This window comes from Mobula birostris, chromosome 12, assembly GCF_030028105.1.
Source record: "Mobula birostris isolate sMobBir1 chromosome 12, sMobBir1.hap1, whole genome shotgun sequence".
Classification (NCBI taxonomy): Eukaryota; Metazoa; Chordata; class Chondrichthyes; order Myliobatiformes; family Myliobatidae; genus Mobula; species Mobula birostris.
Genome location: NC_092381.1, coordinates 30,194,462 through 30,214,605, shown reverse-complemented (window position 1 = coordinate 30,214,605; position 20,144 = coordinate 30,194,462).

The window sequence follows — 20,144 nt, the reverse complement described above, 5'->3', positions numbered from 1 at the left end:
ATTGACTGACTGCATCACAGCCTAGTATGGAAACACCAATGGCCTTGAACAGAAACTCATCCAAAAAGTAGTGGATATGGCTCAGTCCTTCACAAGCAAATCCCTCCCCACCACTGAGCACAACTACAGGGAAAGCAGCATCCATCATTAGGATCCCTCCACCATCCAGGCCATGCTCTCTTCTCACTGCTGCAATCAAGAAGAAGGTACAGGAGCCACAGGCCCCACGCCACCAGATTCAGGAATAGTTATGACACCTCAACCATCAGGCTCTTGAACCAAAGGGGATGACTTCACATAACTTCAATCGCCCAACACACACAGAACGCTGGAAGAACTCAGCAGGACAGGCAGCATCTATGGAACAAAGTACAGTTGACGTTTTGGGCCAAAACCCTTCGGCAGGACTGACAAAGGGTTTTGGCCCGAAATGTCGACAATACTTTTCTCCATAGATGCGGCTTGGCCTGCTGAGTTCCTTCAGCATTTTGTGTGTGTTGCTCAGATTTCCAGCGTTTACAGATTTTCTCTTGTTTATAACTTCAATCACCCCATCACTGAACTGTTTCCTCAACCTGTGGACTCACCTTCAAGGACACTTCATCTCATGTTCTCAATATTAATTGCTTATTTATTATTATCTTTATTATTTATTGTTTTACTTTCTTTTTTTATTTGCAAACTGGTTTGTCACCCTGCCAGTGCAGTCTTTCATTGATTCTGTTATATTTATTGGATTTATTGAGTATGCCCACAAGAAAATGAATATCAAGGAAATATGTGCTGATGTATATGTACTTTGATAATAAATTTACTTTGAATTTTGAACATACACTCAGTGGGCACTTTATCAGGTTCACTTGTACATCTGCTCATTAATGCAATTATCTAATCAGCAAATCATTTGACAGCAACTCAATGCATAACATCATGCAGACATGCACATGAGGTTCAGTTGTTGTTCAGATCAAACATTATGGGGAAGAAATGTGATCTACGTGACTTTGGCAGTTGAATGATTGTTGGTGTCAGGCTGGGGAGGTTTGAGTATCCTAGAAACTACAGATCTCCTGGGATTTCCACGCACAACAGTCTCCAGAGTTTACAGAAATAAAAACAAAGCATCCAGTGAGCGGCAGTTCTGTTGGCAAAAACGCCTTGTTAATGAAAGAGGTCAGAGGTGGATGGCCAGACAGGTTCATGGTGATAGGAAGGAGACAGTAGCTCAAATAGCTACACTTTACAACAGTGGTGTGCCGAAGAGCATCTACCTAGAGCAGGTACCTAATAAAGTGGCCACTTAGTGTATATTGTATCTCTATCGTAATCCCCATGACATTTTGTATTGGCACCATACTTGGAATGTACAAAAATAGCAGTAACTTTGCTCATATCAGGTTCCTATGAAGATCAATGTGATCATACCCAGATTTATTTTGTAATATCGAAAGAAAGCAAGGACATCAGGGACAATACCCCTAACTCGGAGTTTAGAGATCATATCTGATGTTCTCTGTAAGAAATGTGTACATTCTTCCCATTAGCACGTGGGTTTCCTTTGGGTTCCTTCCACGATCCAAAGACATACCAGTTAGAAGGTTAACTGTCATTGTAAGCTGTCCTGAGACTAGGAGAGGGTTAATTAAGTAAGTTGCTGGTCAGTGCAGCTCATACAGCCAGAAAAACCTGTTCCATGCTTTATGTCAGAATAAATAAAATAATTAAATCATTTTCAACAGACCTTTGGGATTGAGGACATTTCATATTCATTTGAATATGATTAATACAACCATCGCTACAGAGTTAGATTTTTGCATAGTAGAGGTAGTAAGGATTATGGGGAAAAGACAATTAGGTGGAACTTAGTCCTTATTGAACTTGTTCTGCCATTCAATAAATGTTATTGAATGGCAGAGCAAGTTCAACGTGCAAGACGGCCTACTCCTGCTCCTGCTTCTTCTTAGACAACACCAGCTATCCACAGCCCATCCAGCTTCCCACTCTCTTTCCTGCTGCTCAATGTTGCATTGAGGACTAAGAATTTACAAACCTCAAGATTTGGATATAGGACAGCAACCAATTGAGCACAGATGCATTCAGCTGCAGAGGTGTTAACTTGGTTAATGCAGATGCAGACACCAGTGCAATCTAATTCTATAATGCCATCTTAATAAAGAGGTCTTAACATAGATCCTTGGTGTTTGCAATTTTAAATCTTGCTGGAGCAAGGTAACCTGTGTAAAATTAATGATAATTAATCTGTGAAAAGATAGTATTGTCATGTAACTGAAATTACTCCTTGTACAAGTCAAGATTTTAAATAGTTCACTCCAGCTTTGAAAGAGCAAATATATAGAAGAAATCTAGTTAGTTTATTGCGTGTAATTCCAATTTCATGGAATGGGATTCCAACACTTTACTGGTGCTTGGGGGAATTGTAATCCACTTACGTTTGAGAAATGTCATTCTGTTTAAGTCAAAGAGAATTGCTAGAAATATTGAGCTTGTACTGCCAGATTTTTTTGATAAAGTTCTGTATAAATGAAATCTTGCAAGAAGGAAAGTTGTGATGGCAATTTTATCAAATGAATGACTATCTTTCTTCTTCTGCTTCTTCATCATCTTCAGCAGATCCTTAGGATCCAAGATATTTCAATGTTCATTTAAATCAGAATCAGGATCAGGTTTAATATCACCGGCATATGTCATGAAATCTATTAACTTAGTGGCAGGAGTATAATGCAATACATAGTAAATATAGAAAAATCAATTACAGTAAGTATATATACATTTCTATTAAATAGTTACATTAAATATAGTGCTAAATCAAAACAAAAAGTGAGGTAGTATTCATGGGTTCAATGTCCATTTAGAAATTGGATGGCAGAGGGGTAGATACTGTTCTTGAATCACTGAGTGTGTGCCTTCAGACTTCTGTACCTCCTTCCTGACTGTAACAATAAGAAGAGGGCATGTCCTGGGTGGGGGGGGGGGGGGGGGTTCCTTGATGATGGACGCCACATTTCTGAGTCACCACTCCTTGAAGATGTCTTGGGTACTGCAGAGCCTAGTACCCATGATGGAGCTGCCTAATTTTACAACCTTCTGTAGCTTCTTTCAATCCTGTGCAGTAGACCCACTTCATATCAGACAGTGATGCAGCCTGTCAGAATGCTCTCCATGGCACATCTGTAGACGTTTTTGAGTGTTTTAGGTGACAAACCAAATCTCCAGCTCCGAAAGAAATGCCATCATCCAATTATACCTGATATGAAACTGCTTGTAAGGCCAAAGGAGACCATTTTGTCATGGTCCAGTCGGTGAAGTCCGCGTTCCGGTTCACGGTCCGGTCCGTGGAATCCAGAATCCGGGTCGGCTGTCCCTTGTTTCAGTTGGGCTTAATCATAGGCACCTGATGCTCATCTTGGGGCTGGGAATATAAGTGGCCCTGGGTTCGAGTGTGGTTGCTGGTTCATCTCGTCAGTATCCCATCCTCGCCTCTGTGGGGTAAGCCAGACCATCTTTGCAGTTACCCCAAGGCTGGACTGTTCCCTTCCCTTCCCCTTCCTTCTGAAGCCTTGCCCGCAACCAGTGTCTGAAGCCTTTCCCTCAACCTGTGTCTGGAGCCCTTGCCCACAACCTGTGTCTGGAGCCTTGCCTTCAACCTTGTCAAGTTCTACCACAGTAGCGAGACCAGAACTTTGCTATGTCAAGGTAAGGAAATGTCTCTCGTTGAGTTAGAACTGTCTCTGCGTCCACACCTTCGCTAGATAGATCTGGCCGTTTGCCGCTACCTAGTGTTGCGAACCGTCTCTGTGTCCACGCCTTCGCTAGGTAGGTCTGGCCGTTTACCACTACCTAGTGTTGAGAACCATCTCGTCATGTTCAGCATTCTGTGTAGAGCCCTGGCCCCAAGTTCTGTTCCCAAGGAGGGGTTCCGGCTCTGTGCTCCATGTCCCTGTGTTCCTGTCCAAGGCTCCGTGTTCCCTTGCTCTAGACCAACGTTCTATGTTCCTATCCTACCCAAGACCAAGGCTCTGTGTTCTGCGTTCCTGTCGTCCCAAGTCCAAGGTTCCGAAGTTCCTGTTGTCCCAAGTCCAAGGTTCCGAAGTTCCTGTCATCCCAAGTCCAAGGCTCGGCTATTTCTGAATACCAAGTCAAGGCTTCGTGTTCTTGTCCTGTCCATGTGCCTTGTCCTGTGCTGGAGTTCCCTTGTCTTGCCCAGGAGTCTCTCGTTCTGTCCTGTAACCTCGCCTAGTCCTGTCTCCCAAGACCACGTCATGTCTTCGCCTAGTTCCGGAGTCCGAGCCCGAGTCCAGACCCAGGTTCTGGGTCCTTGTCCAGTCTCCGGCTCAGAGTCCAAGCCCAGGCTCCTAGTTCCCAGTTCCTTGTCCTGGTCCCGCTTGCCTAGCCAATGTCCTAGCCCAACTCTGTGTTCTCGTCCCAGCTCTCTAGTCAAGTCCTGTTCCTAGTACTTCAGAGTCTGTGTCTTGCATTTGGGTCCGCTGCCCAGCGCCCCCGTTATGACACATTTGCCATGAACAGTTTCATGTGCTTCAGACTGAGGCAAAAGGAGAAAGATTTTGACTTGTTTCCACTTTGACTGTCACTATAATCTGAAGGGAACATGCAAATTTAAGATGTATTAGTTTTGAATAAGAAACTTGCCTAAAATGTAAAGATTCAGGATTCAGGATTCAATGAAGAATATAGCAGGATGGTGACACCAGGGAGATCTGAATCAGGTACCACAGCTGAGGGCTACAGATAGGCCAAGGCAAGCGAATGGAATTTTGCAGATGCATAAGGTGATGGATGCATTGTCTCTCTACTGGGGTGAGGGGAATGGGGAACGGGAATGGGGAGGAAGAGGGCTTGCTGCAGTTGTGTGCCAGATTTGAGCTTGCCTGGCCGTCAAAATTACAACACCTTGATCAATTTTTCTTGGGAATTTTGCATTATGGATCCAATTAAACATTAATCTTCAACTTAAGCAGTACGTTCAGGCTGATACTGTCTTGTTTGCACTATAGTTCTCTTGGTTCTGGGGATGACTAGGCAGGAGGAGAAGATGGCAGTGCGACGCAGCGCGCGCAGCTCTCCGGTGAAATGATATCGTATTTCTAATAATCTGATAATAATGACTGATGCCGGCACTGCCACAGAAGCTTTGAGCACATCAGATCTTTTCTTTTGTCTGCAAGGTAATCTTTTCCCATGACAGAGCTTGAAATAGACTGTGTGTCTTGGGACTCTGGTGATGGGTATGAGAATACTGTGGCCTGCCCAATTGAGTAATGAGTGTCACTACATCCTCAGTGCCAGGGATGTTGACTCAAGAGAGGACACTAACAGTGATGAACTTCTCTTGCCAAAGGGCTTGGGGGATTTTGCAGAGTCAGCACCAGTGATGTTTTTCAAATGCCTTCAAGACACTGCTATAGTTCTGAGTCTCAGAATCATAGAGAAAGGCAGGCATTATTGCTATCAATTTACCATGAATTTTATGGCAGGCTTAAGGCTTTGATCACAAAATATCTTTTTCCCCAGGTGACCAAAGGCTTTGCTGGTGCATAGAAGACGATGAATTTCATCACCAATGTTTGATTTCGCTGAGAGGTGGCTCCCGAGAAATTGAATTTTTCCTGGATCTTGCTGTGCACATTTATTAACAGAGGATGGTGCTCTATAACAGGCAGGTTAGTAGAGGATTGTCATTTTGTGAACATTGAGTGTAAAATCCATCCTTACATATGATTTAGTAATTAAACTTAACAGCTGAATGCATGCATAGCTAAATATTGTCTGCAAACTGCAGCTCAATTACTGATGCTTTAGTGAGCTTGATTCTGCAGTGGAACCAATATATACTGTAGATAGAAAATTCCCTATTTATCCTGTAAATTAGTTCCACGCCAGCGGTAATATTGTTGGAGGTGAGGGGCAGCATTAAAGTGCAAAAGACTGAGAAAAAGTGTTGGGTCAATGACAGTGCTTTACTTGGTGCAGGTCTCCACTGAAGCTGCTTCTTCACAAAAGCATTTGTTCATGCCATCGTGAAGCCAACATAGGAAACAAATTTCTACAGAAAGCCTAAATTGAAGAGAGTCAAAAGATCTAGTGAGGCTGAGAAAGGATACATTTTAGTAGCGGCTTCCTGGATTTCTCCTGCTGTTGTGTGCTTTGAAGAATGGATTCCACACTGTGATTCTGTAACCAATAGCTGAGGAAGATCTCTTCTCTTTTAGAAAATCAAATTTGACTCCGCTCCTGAATATGGTCATAATTACGTTGTCTCTAACATAATATACATAATAACTAAAATTCTAATTTATTACTACTTCTGCTAATCTGACAATTCAAGTAACACTGGTAATAAGAAACAGTAACTTTGTCAGACAGAATTCTTAAAACAAGTGCAGGACATCGTAAACTGTCTCAATGACTATCATCCAGTAGCACATACATCCACAGTGATGAAGAGTTTTGAGGGTTGGTGATGAAACATATCAACTCCTGCCAGAGAAGCAACTTGGATCTGTTCTAATTTGCGTACTGTGACAACAATTCTGCATCAGGATGCTTTCATAGACTACAACTCTACATTCAGTAAGTCTAAGTCTAAGTCTTCTTCGGTCTAAGGTGGGAGGAGAAGATGGCAGCGTGACGCAGCGCACATAGCCTCTCCAGTGAAATGATATCGTATTTGTTAAATAGGGGCTGTGCACAATTCTGATTTGATGGAGACAGCCGTGAGAACACGGAGGAACATCCCGAGTAAATTCTGAAATGCCTGGTTCACTGCCGCTGCTACTGTGCGATCGAGAATCTCCGGAGGGAAGGCCCCAAAATCCTCGGCTTTGCCTGCTGCTGGCAGCTGGGGTTGGGGTCGAAGCGTTCGGCAGAGATGGTGCTCGGTGCTCGGTGTCGGAGGGCTGGTCGGAGCTCGAAGTTTTCGGACGACTCAGAGTCGAACTGTGGTCAGGTATGGCAGGGAGAGTGTTCTTCCTTCTCCTGTCTGCGTGAGATGTGGGACTTTCAAGAGACTTTGAATTTTTTACTGTGCTAAATGGCTTGTTCTTCATCAAGTCACGGTATTGCTTGCACTGTTGTAACTATATGTTATAATTATGTGGTCTTTGTCAGTTTTTCAGTCTTGGTCTGCTCTGTGTTTCTGTGATATCACACCGGAGGAATATTGTATCATTTCTTAATGCATGCATTACTAAATGACAATAAAAGAGGACTGTGCATCCTCATAATCTAATCTAATCTAATCTGATCAGTAAACTCCAAGATTTAAGCTTGTTAATGACAGCACTGTCATTGGCTAAATCAAAATGCTGATGAATCAGCACATCAGGGGGTGTCCTGGGTCCAGCACATAAGTGTCATTACAAAGAGGGCACGGCAGCACCTCTACGTTCTTAGAAACTGTCAAAGATTTGGCATGACATTTGAAACTTTAACAAACTTCTATAGATGTGTGATGGAAAGTATATTAACTGGTTTATTAACACGCCTTGGTATGGAAACACCAATGCTCTTGAATGGAAAATCCTACAAGAAGTAGTGCATACGGCCTCAGTCCATGATGGGTAAAAACCTCCCCACCATTGAGCATATCTACATGGAGTGTTGTCAGAGGAAAGCAGCATCCATCAGCAGGGACCCTCATCACCCAGGACATGCTCTCTTCTAGCTGTTGCCATCAGGAAGTAGGTACAAGAGCCTTAAGACCCACACCACCAGGTTCAGGAACAATTATTACCCCTCAATCATCAGGCTCTTATACCAGAGAGGATAACTTCACTCAGATTCACTTGCTCCGTCACTGAAATGTTCCCACAACCCGCATACTCACTTTCAAGGACTCGTCAGCTGATGTTCTCAATATTTATTTGAGCACTTCTACAAAGAGCACTGCTGTAGGAAAGCAGCATCCATTATGAAGGATCCCTACCATTCAGGCCATGAACTATTCTCACAGTGGCCATCCGGAAAGAGATACAGGACTGTCAGAAACCATATGGTCAGGTTCAGGAACAGTTATTACCCCCCAATCGTCAGGCTCTTTTACTAAAGGGGATAATTTCACTCAACCACTTACTCCAACACTGTACTTTTCCACAACCTGTGGCCATTTTCAAGGACTCTTCATTTCACGTTCTCAATATTTATTGCTTATTTATTTATTTATTTATTATTATTATTTTGTTTGTTTTTTTTCTTTTTGCATTTGCACAGTTTGTTATCTTTTGCATTTTTTTGTCTGTCTTATGTGTGGTTTTTCATTGATTCTATTGTGTTTCTATGTATTTACTGTAAGTGCCCACAAGGAAATGACAGGATGACAGGATAGTATATGGTAGTACACACACACACACACACACACACACACACACACACACACACACATACATTTTAGATCACATTTCAATGCACGTGTCATCTTTACTCAATGGATTGTCAAATTAGAATAATCCAGCAAAAGATGTCTATTAACAATATTGTGATTATTCACTGTTCTAAACTGTGAGTATTTAGAACTGGAGAATCCATCTAGAGCAGTCATTCCCAAAGGGGTTGGTTACGTGTCCTAAGGGAAAATAGAAGTCACTGGGGGGTGGTAAGTGGCACCCTAACTTGATGCACGATACCTGACCAACTGTGCCAACTCACTGCCAACATCAACATCCAATAGGCATTCCCAATTCGTCTTAATTTTTAAATTAATTTAGCCTGTTAATGATGGAAAAATACATACGAAGGGTGATTGTTAAGTTTGTGGCCTAAGGTAGAACTACTACTACTACTACGTTGACTCAGGCCTAGGGGGTCAGCGTCGGGCACGATGACGGACTCACCACTTCTCCTCCTCCCTCACCAGTGTGTTCAGTTCATCTACATTAGCTGCTCCACTGTCTTCCAGGAGCGTGTTGACCATAGTCTTGGGAGGGCGCCAAGGGTTCATCCTCCCGTGCTTGGGCTCCCATATGATGACTAGGCTGGCAGGTAGCTTGGGGTGGTGTAGACAGTGCCCCGCTAGTTGCAGTCTTCTCGCCTCAGTTTTAGTGGTGAGCATCGGTAGGTCGTCATAGAGCTTGACATTCGTCATGTGCTATTGCCAACTCACGTCAAGAGCCAACCAGAGCATTCGTGTATAGCAACCATTTAGAGACTTTTGCATAGTCTTGGTGAGTGTCCACGTCTCGCATCTGTATGTGAGAATGAACTCTATTACTGCTATGAAGATCCTCTTTTTAAGCCCTCTGTTCAGGTTCGACTTCCAGATTTCCTTCATGTCATTCATAGCCCTCCACGCCAGCGCCTTCCGTATCTTTATGTACTTCTCCAAACTCATCATTCTTGACCCGAGGTACTTGAAGTCAAAGACTTTCTTAATGGTATCATTTTTTACAGTCTTGAGAGTACCTTCGTCACAGTTAAACACCATGTACTCTATCTTTTTAGCGTTTAAGTGAAGTCCAATTTTACTGCACTCAATTTCCACTTTTGTCAGTAGCTGCTGTGCTTCCTCCATCTGGTCAGAGAGCAGGACTATGTCATCTGCAAAATCGAGATCTGTGAGTGTAACTGGTCTGACCCCTTTGGTTCCGCCTGGTTTCATGGTAAAACCAAGCTTGTCATAATCTTTAGTGGCTTGACGCAGAGAGTGTAATCAGGACAGTTATAAAGATGTAGGGTGCCAGAGTGTCTCCTTGCGGCACACCAGCTAGGAGCTCGAACACTGCTGTTTCTCCGTCTGGTGATACAACTTTCGCCATGGTTTTGGTATAGCTGGACTCTATTGCTCTCAGTAGATGGTCTGGCACTCCGTAAGCTTTCAGGATCTTCAGCATTTTAATAGAGTCAAAAGCTTTGCAAAAATCAATGGAAGTAAGCACAGCTAGCAGGTTGTTCTTCTTGACTTCCTCGATGATTCTACGGACAGCAAGTATTTGCATTACTGTTGTGTGCTTCTGCCAACCATTCTGATTGAATCTTAGCTTAGGGTCAATGGCGGTGCAAATCCTGTTCAAGATCATTCGATTGTATAGCTTTGCTAAGATGCAGGTCAAGCTGATACCGTGGTAGTTAACTGTCTTTGTGAGAGATCCAGACTTGGGGACTGGGATAATGTTTCAGAGTGACCACTGCTCTGCTTTGTCGTCTTTCATCAGTGCCGTATTACATATGTCCAGCAAGATGTCGTCCAGGTCACAGTTCTTTAGGACACCTGGTGGTATCCCACCTGGTCCAGCACTCCTGAGTGCATATTTGGCCTTCTTCAGTTCCTCAATGGTGAATGCGCCGTCATCAATGTCGACTTGCGTCAGTATCGTGGGTATGTCCTCTTCTTCTTCCGTGATCGTTGAAGGGCTTCCCAGCAAGTTTTTAAAGTGGGTAAACCATATCTGGACATGGTCCTCTGCTGTTTTACCACTTATTTGACCTGATGGGGACTTCTTCCATCTGCTGATCTCATTGACTAGGTGCCATGCTTCTCCATGCTGCTTGTCTTCATCAGCAGCTTCTACCTCTCTAATCCTCTCAGCTAGTTCCTCTACCTTCAGTCAGTCGTAGGTGGCAAAGAGATTCTTCTTTGCTGACTTGAACTTGTCTCTTAGCTCTTCCGTTTCACTCCTTCTAAGTTCGGCATGACAAGCATTGACCATGCTTCTTGCTGCGACGACGTCAGGATGTTTCGAGATCCAGCTCTTCTTGATTCGCTTCACAGTAGGCAAGCTCTTTGTTGTGTCTGTGTGTGCGCCTATGAGACATTGATAACAGCCGGTAGCAGTCTCTTCCTCCCCCCTTTCCAGTGGGCTGAAGCGATTTCTCACCTCCACTGTTTACTGGGCTTGAAGAACAGGTTGTGAGGAGAATGCCTTCCAGTCTACCTTCTCCTTGGGACCTGTGGCTTTAGGTTGCCGCAGGCTCAGTCTCACTTGCATTGACACCACTCTGTGGTCAGAACTGACCAAGTTGAAGGTGCTGTAGGCTTCTGTATTGATCACACAATTATGTCATTTTGTTCTTGCGAGGATGTAGTTGAGTTGTTTCCTGTAGATGGAGGCTCTGTTTTCGTATGTCCACAGCTTACCAGCTCACTTCTTGAATTATGTGTTGGCGGCAATGAGACTGTGTTCCTGGATGAAATTAACTAGATATTGTCCATTTCTGTTGGTAAAGTCTTGGTATGAGTATGGAACATCTTCCAGTCTGACCTGGCCTTTAAAATGTAGAAGGAGATGAGTTATTAACTTCAAACTTTCTGCATAATCATTCAAAGAGTTGAACTGCACGTGAATGTAACAAGAGCTGTATAACTCATCTCCTTCTACCCTAGGCCATGAACTTATCAATCATCCATGCTGTGGAAACTCGCTGGAGGTCCAAGATCCGTATGCTCCACGACTGCTGGACTAAGTGTGTAAATGTAGGAGGGGACTATGTTGAAAAATAAATATGCTAGGTTTTCTAAAATTGACTCCTTCTACCTTAGGCCACGAACTTATTAATCACCCCCGTATGGCGTGATCTCTATGAGTCAGAAGGTGGTGAAGCTTAGAATTCTAAACCTGCTAAGAAACAGAATCTACAGAAAGTGTGTCCATCCAATGTTGTATACTGGAGTATGGCTTTATTCCATTCCCGTCAGATCAGCAATGCCCCATGTGTCTTATTTGTAAAACTGTACTGTCTAATGAAGCCATAAAACTATCAAGACTGCAGGAGAACTTTTGTAAAAGACACCATGAAAAGGCTGCTTATGGTATTATTCAGTTCCAGAAGGTGAAAGAAGGATTTGAAAAGCCTTGCACACATTTGCCAAGAAAGCTAAAAATGACCTTAATATTGGTCTCATTGCTTCTTGCAACATTTCCAAAATGATAGTAAAGTGTGGAAAATCTCATTCAATTGGTGAAAGATTAATAATGCCTGCTGTATCAGGAGTACTCACCACTGTTCTCAAAATGGATTGTCAGTATTTTAAAATCAATTCCTTTCAGTAATAACTCTGTAGCTCATCCTATTGATGAAATGAATGAAGACATTGGATATCAACTATGCACAAAGGTGTAAAAACAGAATTTGGGATACAACTGGATGAGTCAACTGTGCGAGACAATGAGGCATTGCTAATGGTTTATCAAAAATGGAAAAGTTTATGAAGAGATTCTCCTTTGCAAAAAGTTAGAAACAACTATCAACACAGAATAAATCTACAATGAGTTCAAAATGTATATTGAGAATAAAAGCATTCTGATTAGGAACATAATTTCTGATGCAACAGATGGAGCACCATATATGATAGGTCACCATGCTGGTTTAGTGGCATTTATGGAAAAAGAAATTCCAAGTCTGCTTGAAACCCATTGTGTAATTCATTGCCAACATCTCACAGCCAAAAACCTCAGCCAGTGGCCTTTCTCAAGCATAGCTCTTGTAATATCTGTTATCAACAAAATTGAAGTTCATCCATTAAACAGCGGAATATTTCGTCATTTATGCCAAGATAATGATGAAGTGCTTGAACGCTTACTTCTTCACACTGAAGTGTGTTGGTTGTCAAAAGACTACTGCTTAAAGTGTTTCTTTGATCTTTTTGACACTGTGATTGAATTTTTGCTCAAAGTTGACGAGAACTTGTGAAGCAAGATTGAATTTCTATGTGGAGACGAGGCATACCTAAGCCAATCAGTATGACAAAGTGAACATTTAAATATGAAATTTCAGGGTGGGAATGTCAACTTAATCCAGGAAAAAGTGCAGTGTCCACCTATATCAGAAAATTGGAAATATACAAGCAAAACATTAGGAGAAGGACGTTCTCACAGTTTCCCTGCAAGGGATGTATGGCACTCTCTTTCACAGATGGAGATTTTCAAGAGTACTGCTTACACCTGCAGCCACTGAAAAAGGATTTTCAGGATCGATTCAAGATTTGAAAGATCTGGAAATTCCACATAGGGTAATTAACCCATTTTTTGCAAGGTGGGAGAACAGGAAGAGAGCTTGCAAGAAGAAATTATTGAAATTCAGAATAATGAAGAAGCCAAAATGCTTTTTAAAAATTTTGGCTTTTCTGGTATGTGGCTACATTGTCATACCAAGTTTCCTGGTCTTTGGAGAAGAGCCAAACTGCTCTTCATTGCATATTATTTTCATTCTCCTACCTTGTTGAAAGAGGCTTCGGTGCAGTGAACCATATACTCACAAAAAACAGAAACCACTTGGACATCATTACACGTGGGGACTTAAGGCTTTTGCTAGCAAAACTTAAACCAGATATTTCAACTCTTGCTAAAAACCGCCAAGTTCAAGGATCAGATTGATATTTCAAGCTGCTGTGCAGTGCACAGTTACTATGTAAGCTAGGTTTAATGACAAATAAAAATTTAAAACAGAATCATTTTTCTCATGTTAGTATATGGTAGACATGTTTTTACACTATGGGGGTGCTGGAAAGTATATTGTGCCTAAGAAGGGCATTGGCAAGTATGAAGGTGCTTTAGAGGGGTATTGGCAAGTCTGAAAGTACTTTAGAGGGGAGTTGGGCTAAAAAAAGGTTGGGAAACAAGGATCTGGAGACCGTTGTGCATGAAAATCGCAGGAGATCAGCAGCTTCTGAGATACTCAATCCACACCAACAATCATTGTTTCTTTCCCATTCTAATATTTGGTCTGGTGATAACTGAACTTCTTGACCACATCTGCATGTTTTTATGCATTGACTTGCCCCCACATAATTGGCTGATTCTGTCACAGTCCGTTCCGTTGACTCCTCAATTCAATTAATTTCCTTTTCCCTATGCTCTACGGGGCTCCTTGATTAGGGCACCTGATTTTTATCCAAACCAGAAGCATGAAAACTTCGGCTTACAACCACTCACTGCTGGACCATCACCGGGAGCCAGTGCGGCAATGCACCTTCCGGGATGCCTAGAATAATGGACCATCCCCTGAGCAGGGCAGTAATGCACAATCCGGGCCGCCAAGAATAGTGGACTCTAAGTTGCTTCAGTACCTGGGGTTGCCTCGGGAATTCTGTCATTTTCGTGTCCTGCTGAGTGTTGCCGGCCGTTTGCCGCTGCTCTGGGTCAAGATGTGAATTCGGTCGTTTTCCTGTCCCGCTGAGGATTGCTGACCGTTTGCCGTTACTCCAAGTCAGGAACTCTGTCCCTTCATGTCAAATTAAGTGATTGCCGGCCGTTTGCTGCTTCAGGTGCTACTCCGTGTCAAGATACGAATTGCCTGTCGTTGTGTGGTTTTGTCGTCTCGTGTCCAGCTGAGGATTGCAGGCCGTTTGCCCCTACTCCCAGCCAAGATACGAATTGTCTGTCTTTGTTTGATTTTGTCGTCCCGTGTCCAAGTTTGAGTCCCGGCTCTGTGTTCATGTCCAAGTTCGGGTCCCGGCTTCGCATCCATGTCCAAGTCCGAGTCCCAGCTCCACGTCCGAGTCTAAGTCCAAGCCCCGGCCCCACGTTCAAATCCAAGTCTGAGCCCCGGCTCCATGTCCAAGTCCAAGTCCAGTCTCCATGTCCAAGTCCAGGCTCCGTGTCCGAGTCCAAGTCCAAGTCCAGGCTCTGTGTCTGAGTCCAAGTCCGAGACCAGGTTCCGTGTCCGACTCCAAGTCCAAGTCCAGGCTCCGTGTCCGAGTCCAAGTCCGAGCCTACGCTCCATTTCTGAGTCTAAGTCCAAGTCCAGGTTCCGTGTCTGAGCCCAAGTGTAGGCTCCGTGGCTAAGTCCAATTCCAGGTTCCTCCCGTTTGTTGCCCAACGTTTACGTCCATGTAAGAATCTAATCCTCGCTCTCCAGTCTTCCTGGTATCTATTAATAAACACACCTCTGTTAATGTTACCTCCGTGTCTGTGTCCTGCACTTGGTTCCGCTTCCAACCCCCCATTGTAACAGAATCGATATTTGCATTAACGAGAAGGTGTACATGTGTAGCTAATAAAGTGGTCATTGATTGTACAAACCCACCACATCATCTTTGGTGCACCTAGTTGAAGAAATATCTGGCTCTGGTAGAATAATCTCAGTCAATTTGTTCCATAAAGTGATCAAAACTAGAGTTAAAAAGTCACAAAATTGAACTGTGTTGGGGTCTTCAGCCCATCATGTTCACACTAAACTTTTTCCCCAGTTACAGCAATCCCACTTGCTTGCATTAGGTCTACATCCTTCTATTCCTTACCAATTTAAGTGTCTATCTCAGCACCTCTTAAAGATATTATGTGTACCTGATTTTAAAAATAGTAGAGAAAGTATTTAAATTGTTTCTAAATATTTCTGAACATCTAAGTCATTGGGAGGTAACGGAAAAGGTCTAAGACAACATAAGTGGGATGATCTGAGCTGGGATCTCCCAAGAAACTCAGACTACTGCATCTCATGTGATGGCCACAGAGCAAGGCCTGCAAGGCACTGAAAACCTTACAGCTGCAAAAGATGGAACCTAATCAAACCCATTCTTGAGTATAGTGTCCAAGTCCATGTCTCAATGTAGGTGGCAACATAAGCAGGTAGAGTGGTAAAGAATGCAAACACGAGGAATTCTGCAGATGCTGGGAATTCAGGCAACACACATCAAAGTTGCTGGTGAACGCAGCAGGCCAGGCAGCATCTCTAGGAAGAGGTACAGTCGACGTTTCGGGCTGAGACCCTTCGTCAGGACTAACTGAAGGAAGAGCTAGTTAGAGATTTGAAAGTGGGAGGGGGAGGGGGAGATCCAAAGTGATAGGAGAAGACAGGAGGGGGAGGGATGGAGCCAAGAGCTGGACAGTTGATTGGCAAAAGGGATATGAGAGGATCATGGGACAGGAGGCCCAGGGAGAAGAAAAAGCCGGGGGGAAAGACCCAGAGGATGGGCAAGGGGTATAGTCAGAGGGACAGAGGGAGAAAAAGGAGAGAGAGAGAGAGAGAAAGAATTGTGTATATAAATAAATAACAGATGGGGTACGAGGAGGAGGTGGGGGAAGATGCATGTCATGCGAATCACTAGGAACAGTAAATACAGGAGTCAGGAAGTCAGTTCTCCTCTGGTTTAGCTGCCGTTGAAGTATTATGTGCATTTTTGGTTCACTCTGTTATGGGAAGGATGCGGAGGGCTTTGGAGAGGATGCAGTAGAGGTTTGCCAGAATGCTCCCAGGATTAGAGGGTTTTACCTATAAAGGGAGGTTGCACAACCTTGAAGCTGAGGTGAGACCTGATAAAAGTTTATAAAACTATGAGAGGCATAGATAGGGTGGACAATCAAGATCTTAATCCCAGGGTAGAGATATTGAATGCTAGAGGGCACAATTATGTTGAGAGGCAGGAAGTTTAAAGGGAGGGCACAAGGTAAAATTTTTTTACAGAGAAAATTTCAGGTGCCCGGGCTGGTAGTGGAAGCAGATACAATAATCAGAATCAGAATTAGGTTTATTATGACCGGTATGTGACGTGAAATTTGTTAACTTAGCAGCAGCATTCAATGCAATACATAATCTAGCAGAGAGAAAAAAAATAATAATACTAATAAATAAACAAGTAAATCAATTATTGTATATTGAATAGATATTTTCTAATGTGCAAAAACAGAAATACTGTATATTTTAAAAAAGTGAGTTCGTGTCCAAAGATTCAATGTCCATTTAGAAATCGGATAGCAGAGGAGAAGAAGCTGTTCCTGAATCGCTGAGTGTGTGCCTTCAAGCTTCTGTACCTCCTACCTGACGGTAACAGTGAGAAAAGGGCATACCCTTGGTGCTGGAGGTCCTTAATAATGGACACTGCGTTTCTGAGACACTGCTCCCTAAAGATGATCTGGGTACTTTGTAGGCTAGTATGCAAGATGTGACTAGATTTAAAACCTTCTGCAGCTTCTTTCGGCCCTGTGCAGTAGTCCCTCCATACCAGACAGTGATGAAGCCTGACAGAATGCTCTCCACAGTACAACTATAGAAGTTTTTGAGTGTATTTGTTGACTTGCCAAATCTCTTCAAACTCCAAATAAAGTATATCTGCTGTTTTGCCTTCTTTATAACTACATCAACATGTTGGGACCAGATTAGATCCTCAGAGATCTTGATACCCAGGAACTTGAAACTGCTCACTCTCTCCACTTCTGATACCTCTATGAGGATTGGTATGTTTTCCTTCATTTTATCCTTCCTGAAGTCCACAATCAGCTCTTTTGTCTTACTGACATTGAGTGCCAGTTTGTTGCTGTGGCACCATTCCACTAGTTGGCATATCTCACTCCTGTACACCCTTTCGTCACCACCTGAGATTCAACCAACAATGGTTGTATCGTTGGCAAATTCATAGATGGTACTTGAGCTATGCCTAGCCACATAGTCATACATATATATATATATGTATACATGTGTGTGTGTATGTATATAGAGAGTAGAGCAGTGGACTAAGCACACACCCCTGAGGTGTGCCAGTGTTGATTGTCAGCGAGGAGGATATGTTACCACCAATTCGTACAGATTGTGGTCTTCCAGTTAGGAAGTCAAGGATCCAATTGCAGAGGGAGGTACAGAGGCCCAGGTTCTGCAACTTCTCAATCAGGTTTATGGGAATAATGGTATTAAATGCTAAGTTATAGTCGATGAACAGCATCCTGACGTAGGTGTCTGTGTTGTCCAGGTGGTCTAAAGCCACATGGAGAGCCATTGAGATTGCATCTACCAGAGACCTATTGTGGTGATAAGGAAATTGCAATGGGTCCATGTCCTTGCTGAGGCAGGAGTTCAGTCTCGTCATGACCAACCTCTCAAAGCATTTCATCACTGTCGATGTGAGTGCTACCAGGCAATAGTCATTAAGGCAGCCCACATTATTCTTCACAGGCACTGGTATAATTGTTGCCTTTTTGAAGCAAGTGGGAACTTCCGTCCGTAGCAGTGAGAGGTTGAAAATGTCCTTGAATACTCCAGCTAGTTGGTTGGCACAGGTTTTCAGAGCCTTACCAGGTACTCCATCAGGACCTTCTGCCTTGCGAGGGTTCACTCTCTTCAAAAACAGCCTAACATCAACCTCTGAGATGGAGATCACAGGGCCATCAGGTGCAGCAGGGATCTACACAGCTGTAGTTGTGTTCTCCCTTTCAAAGTGGGCGTAGAAGGCATTGAGTTCATCTGGTAGTGAAGCATCGTTGCCATTCATACCACTGGGTTTCGCTTTGTAGGAAATAATGTCCTGCAGACCCTGCCAGAGCTGCCGTACATCCGACGTCGCCTCCAACTTCATTCAAAATTGTCTCTTTGCCCTTGAAATGGTGTTCAAGAGGTTTTTAGATAGGCACATGAATATACACAGGATAGTGGGATCTGGATCTGATACAGGCGAAAGGGATTTGTTTAATTTGGAATCTTCAGAAGTTGTGAAACAACGGGTCTGTTCGTGTCCTATACTGTGTTATGATATATGTTCTATTTCCCAAAGAAATGGAAATATTCAGGTCATAATTATCTTGAAAGCAATTTGTAAAGAGTCATCGTCATCACCATCATCATCAAGTGCCATGTTGTATGACATGAGCGATCATGGTCTGTGACCACAGTTGTTCTTGGCAAATTTTTCTGCAGAAGTGGTTCACCATTGCCTTCCTCTGGGCAGTGTCTTTACAAGATGGGTGACCCCAGCCATTATCAATACTCTTCAGAGATTGTCTGCCTGGTGTCAGTGGTCGCATAACTAGGACTTGTGATACTGCTCATACGACCATCCACCACCTGCTCCATTGGCTTCACCTGACCCTGATCAGGGGACTATGCAGTTGCTACACGTTGCCCAAGGTGACCTGCAGGTTAGCAGAGGGAAGGAGCACTTTACACCTTCTTTGGTAGAGCCATATCTCCACCCTGGCACTTTATTTTAAAGAGAGGACAAAGCAAAATATTTACAAAGATGACATCAAGCATTTTAGGAAAATATCAACAAGCCTCAACTGACATTACCAGTCTACACTCAGTGGTACCTTTATTAGGTACCTCCTGAACCTGTGGCGTACGCCACTGTGGGTATGCCATCATCTTCCACTACTGTAGCCCATCTACTTCAAGGTTTGATAAGTTGTGCCTTCCGAAATGCTCTTCTGCACACCACTATTGCAACGCATAGTTACTTGAGTTACTGTCAGCTTGAATCAGTCTGGCCAATCTCTGCTGCCCTCTGTCATTAACAAGGCTTTTTCGCCCTCAGAACGGCTACTCTCTGGATGTTTAATTTCTTTCACACGCCCTTCTCCGTAGTCAAGAGACTGCAGAGTGTGAAAATTCCAGGAATCAGCAGTTTTTAAGAAACTCAAAGCACCTCATCTTGAACCAACAATCATTCCATGGTCAAAGTCACTTAGATCACATTTAACCATATAGTATAGCCATATAACAATTACAGCACGGAAACAGGCCATCTCGGCCCTTCTAGTCCATGCTGAACTCTTACTCTCACATAGTCCCACCAACCTGCACTCAGCCCATAACCCTCCATTCCTTTCCTGTCCATATAGCTATCCAATTTAACTTTAAATGACAACATCGAACCTGCCTCAGCCACTTCTGCTGGAAGCTCGTTCCACACAGCTACCACTCTCTGAGTAAAGAAGTTCCCCCTTATTTTACCCCTAAAGTTTTGCCCTTTAACTCTCAATTCATGTCGTCTTGTTTGAATCTCCCCCACTCTCAATGGAAAAAGCCTATCCACATCAACTCTATCTATCCACTTCATAATTTTAAATACCTCTATGAAGTCCCCCCTCAACCTTCTACGCTCCAAATAATAAAGACACAACTTGTTCAACCTTTCTCTGTAGATTACCCCATTCTGATGTTTGCTCTGAACAACAACTGAACCCCTTAACTATCTCTGCATGCTCTTATGCATTGAGTTGCTGCTACATAATTGGCTGATGAAATAGTTGCATTAACAAGCAGAGCTATAGGTGTACCTAATAAAGTGGCCACTGAGTGTACAAACCAATCTTTCTTTCTTTCAAAATGTTGTATTTAACATTCTTTGAAATTATCATGGAATAAATCAGCTCATAAAATTTATATTTTGCATTATAGATGTAAACTCTTCTCCCTTTCCTTTATCTAAAATAACAGGATGAGATCCAGTTGTAAGTGCATTGCTTTGG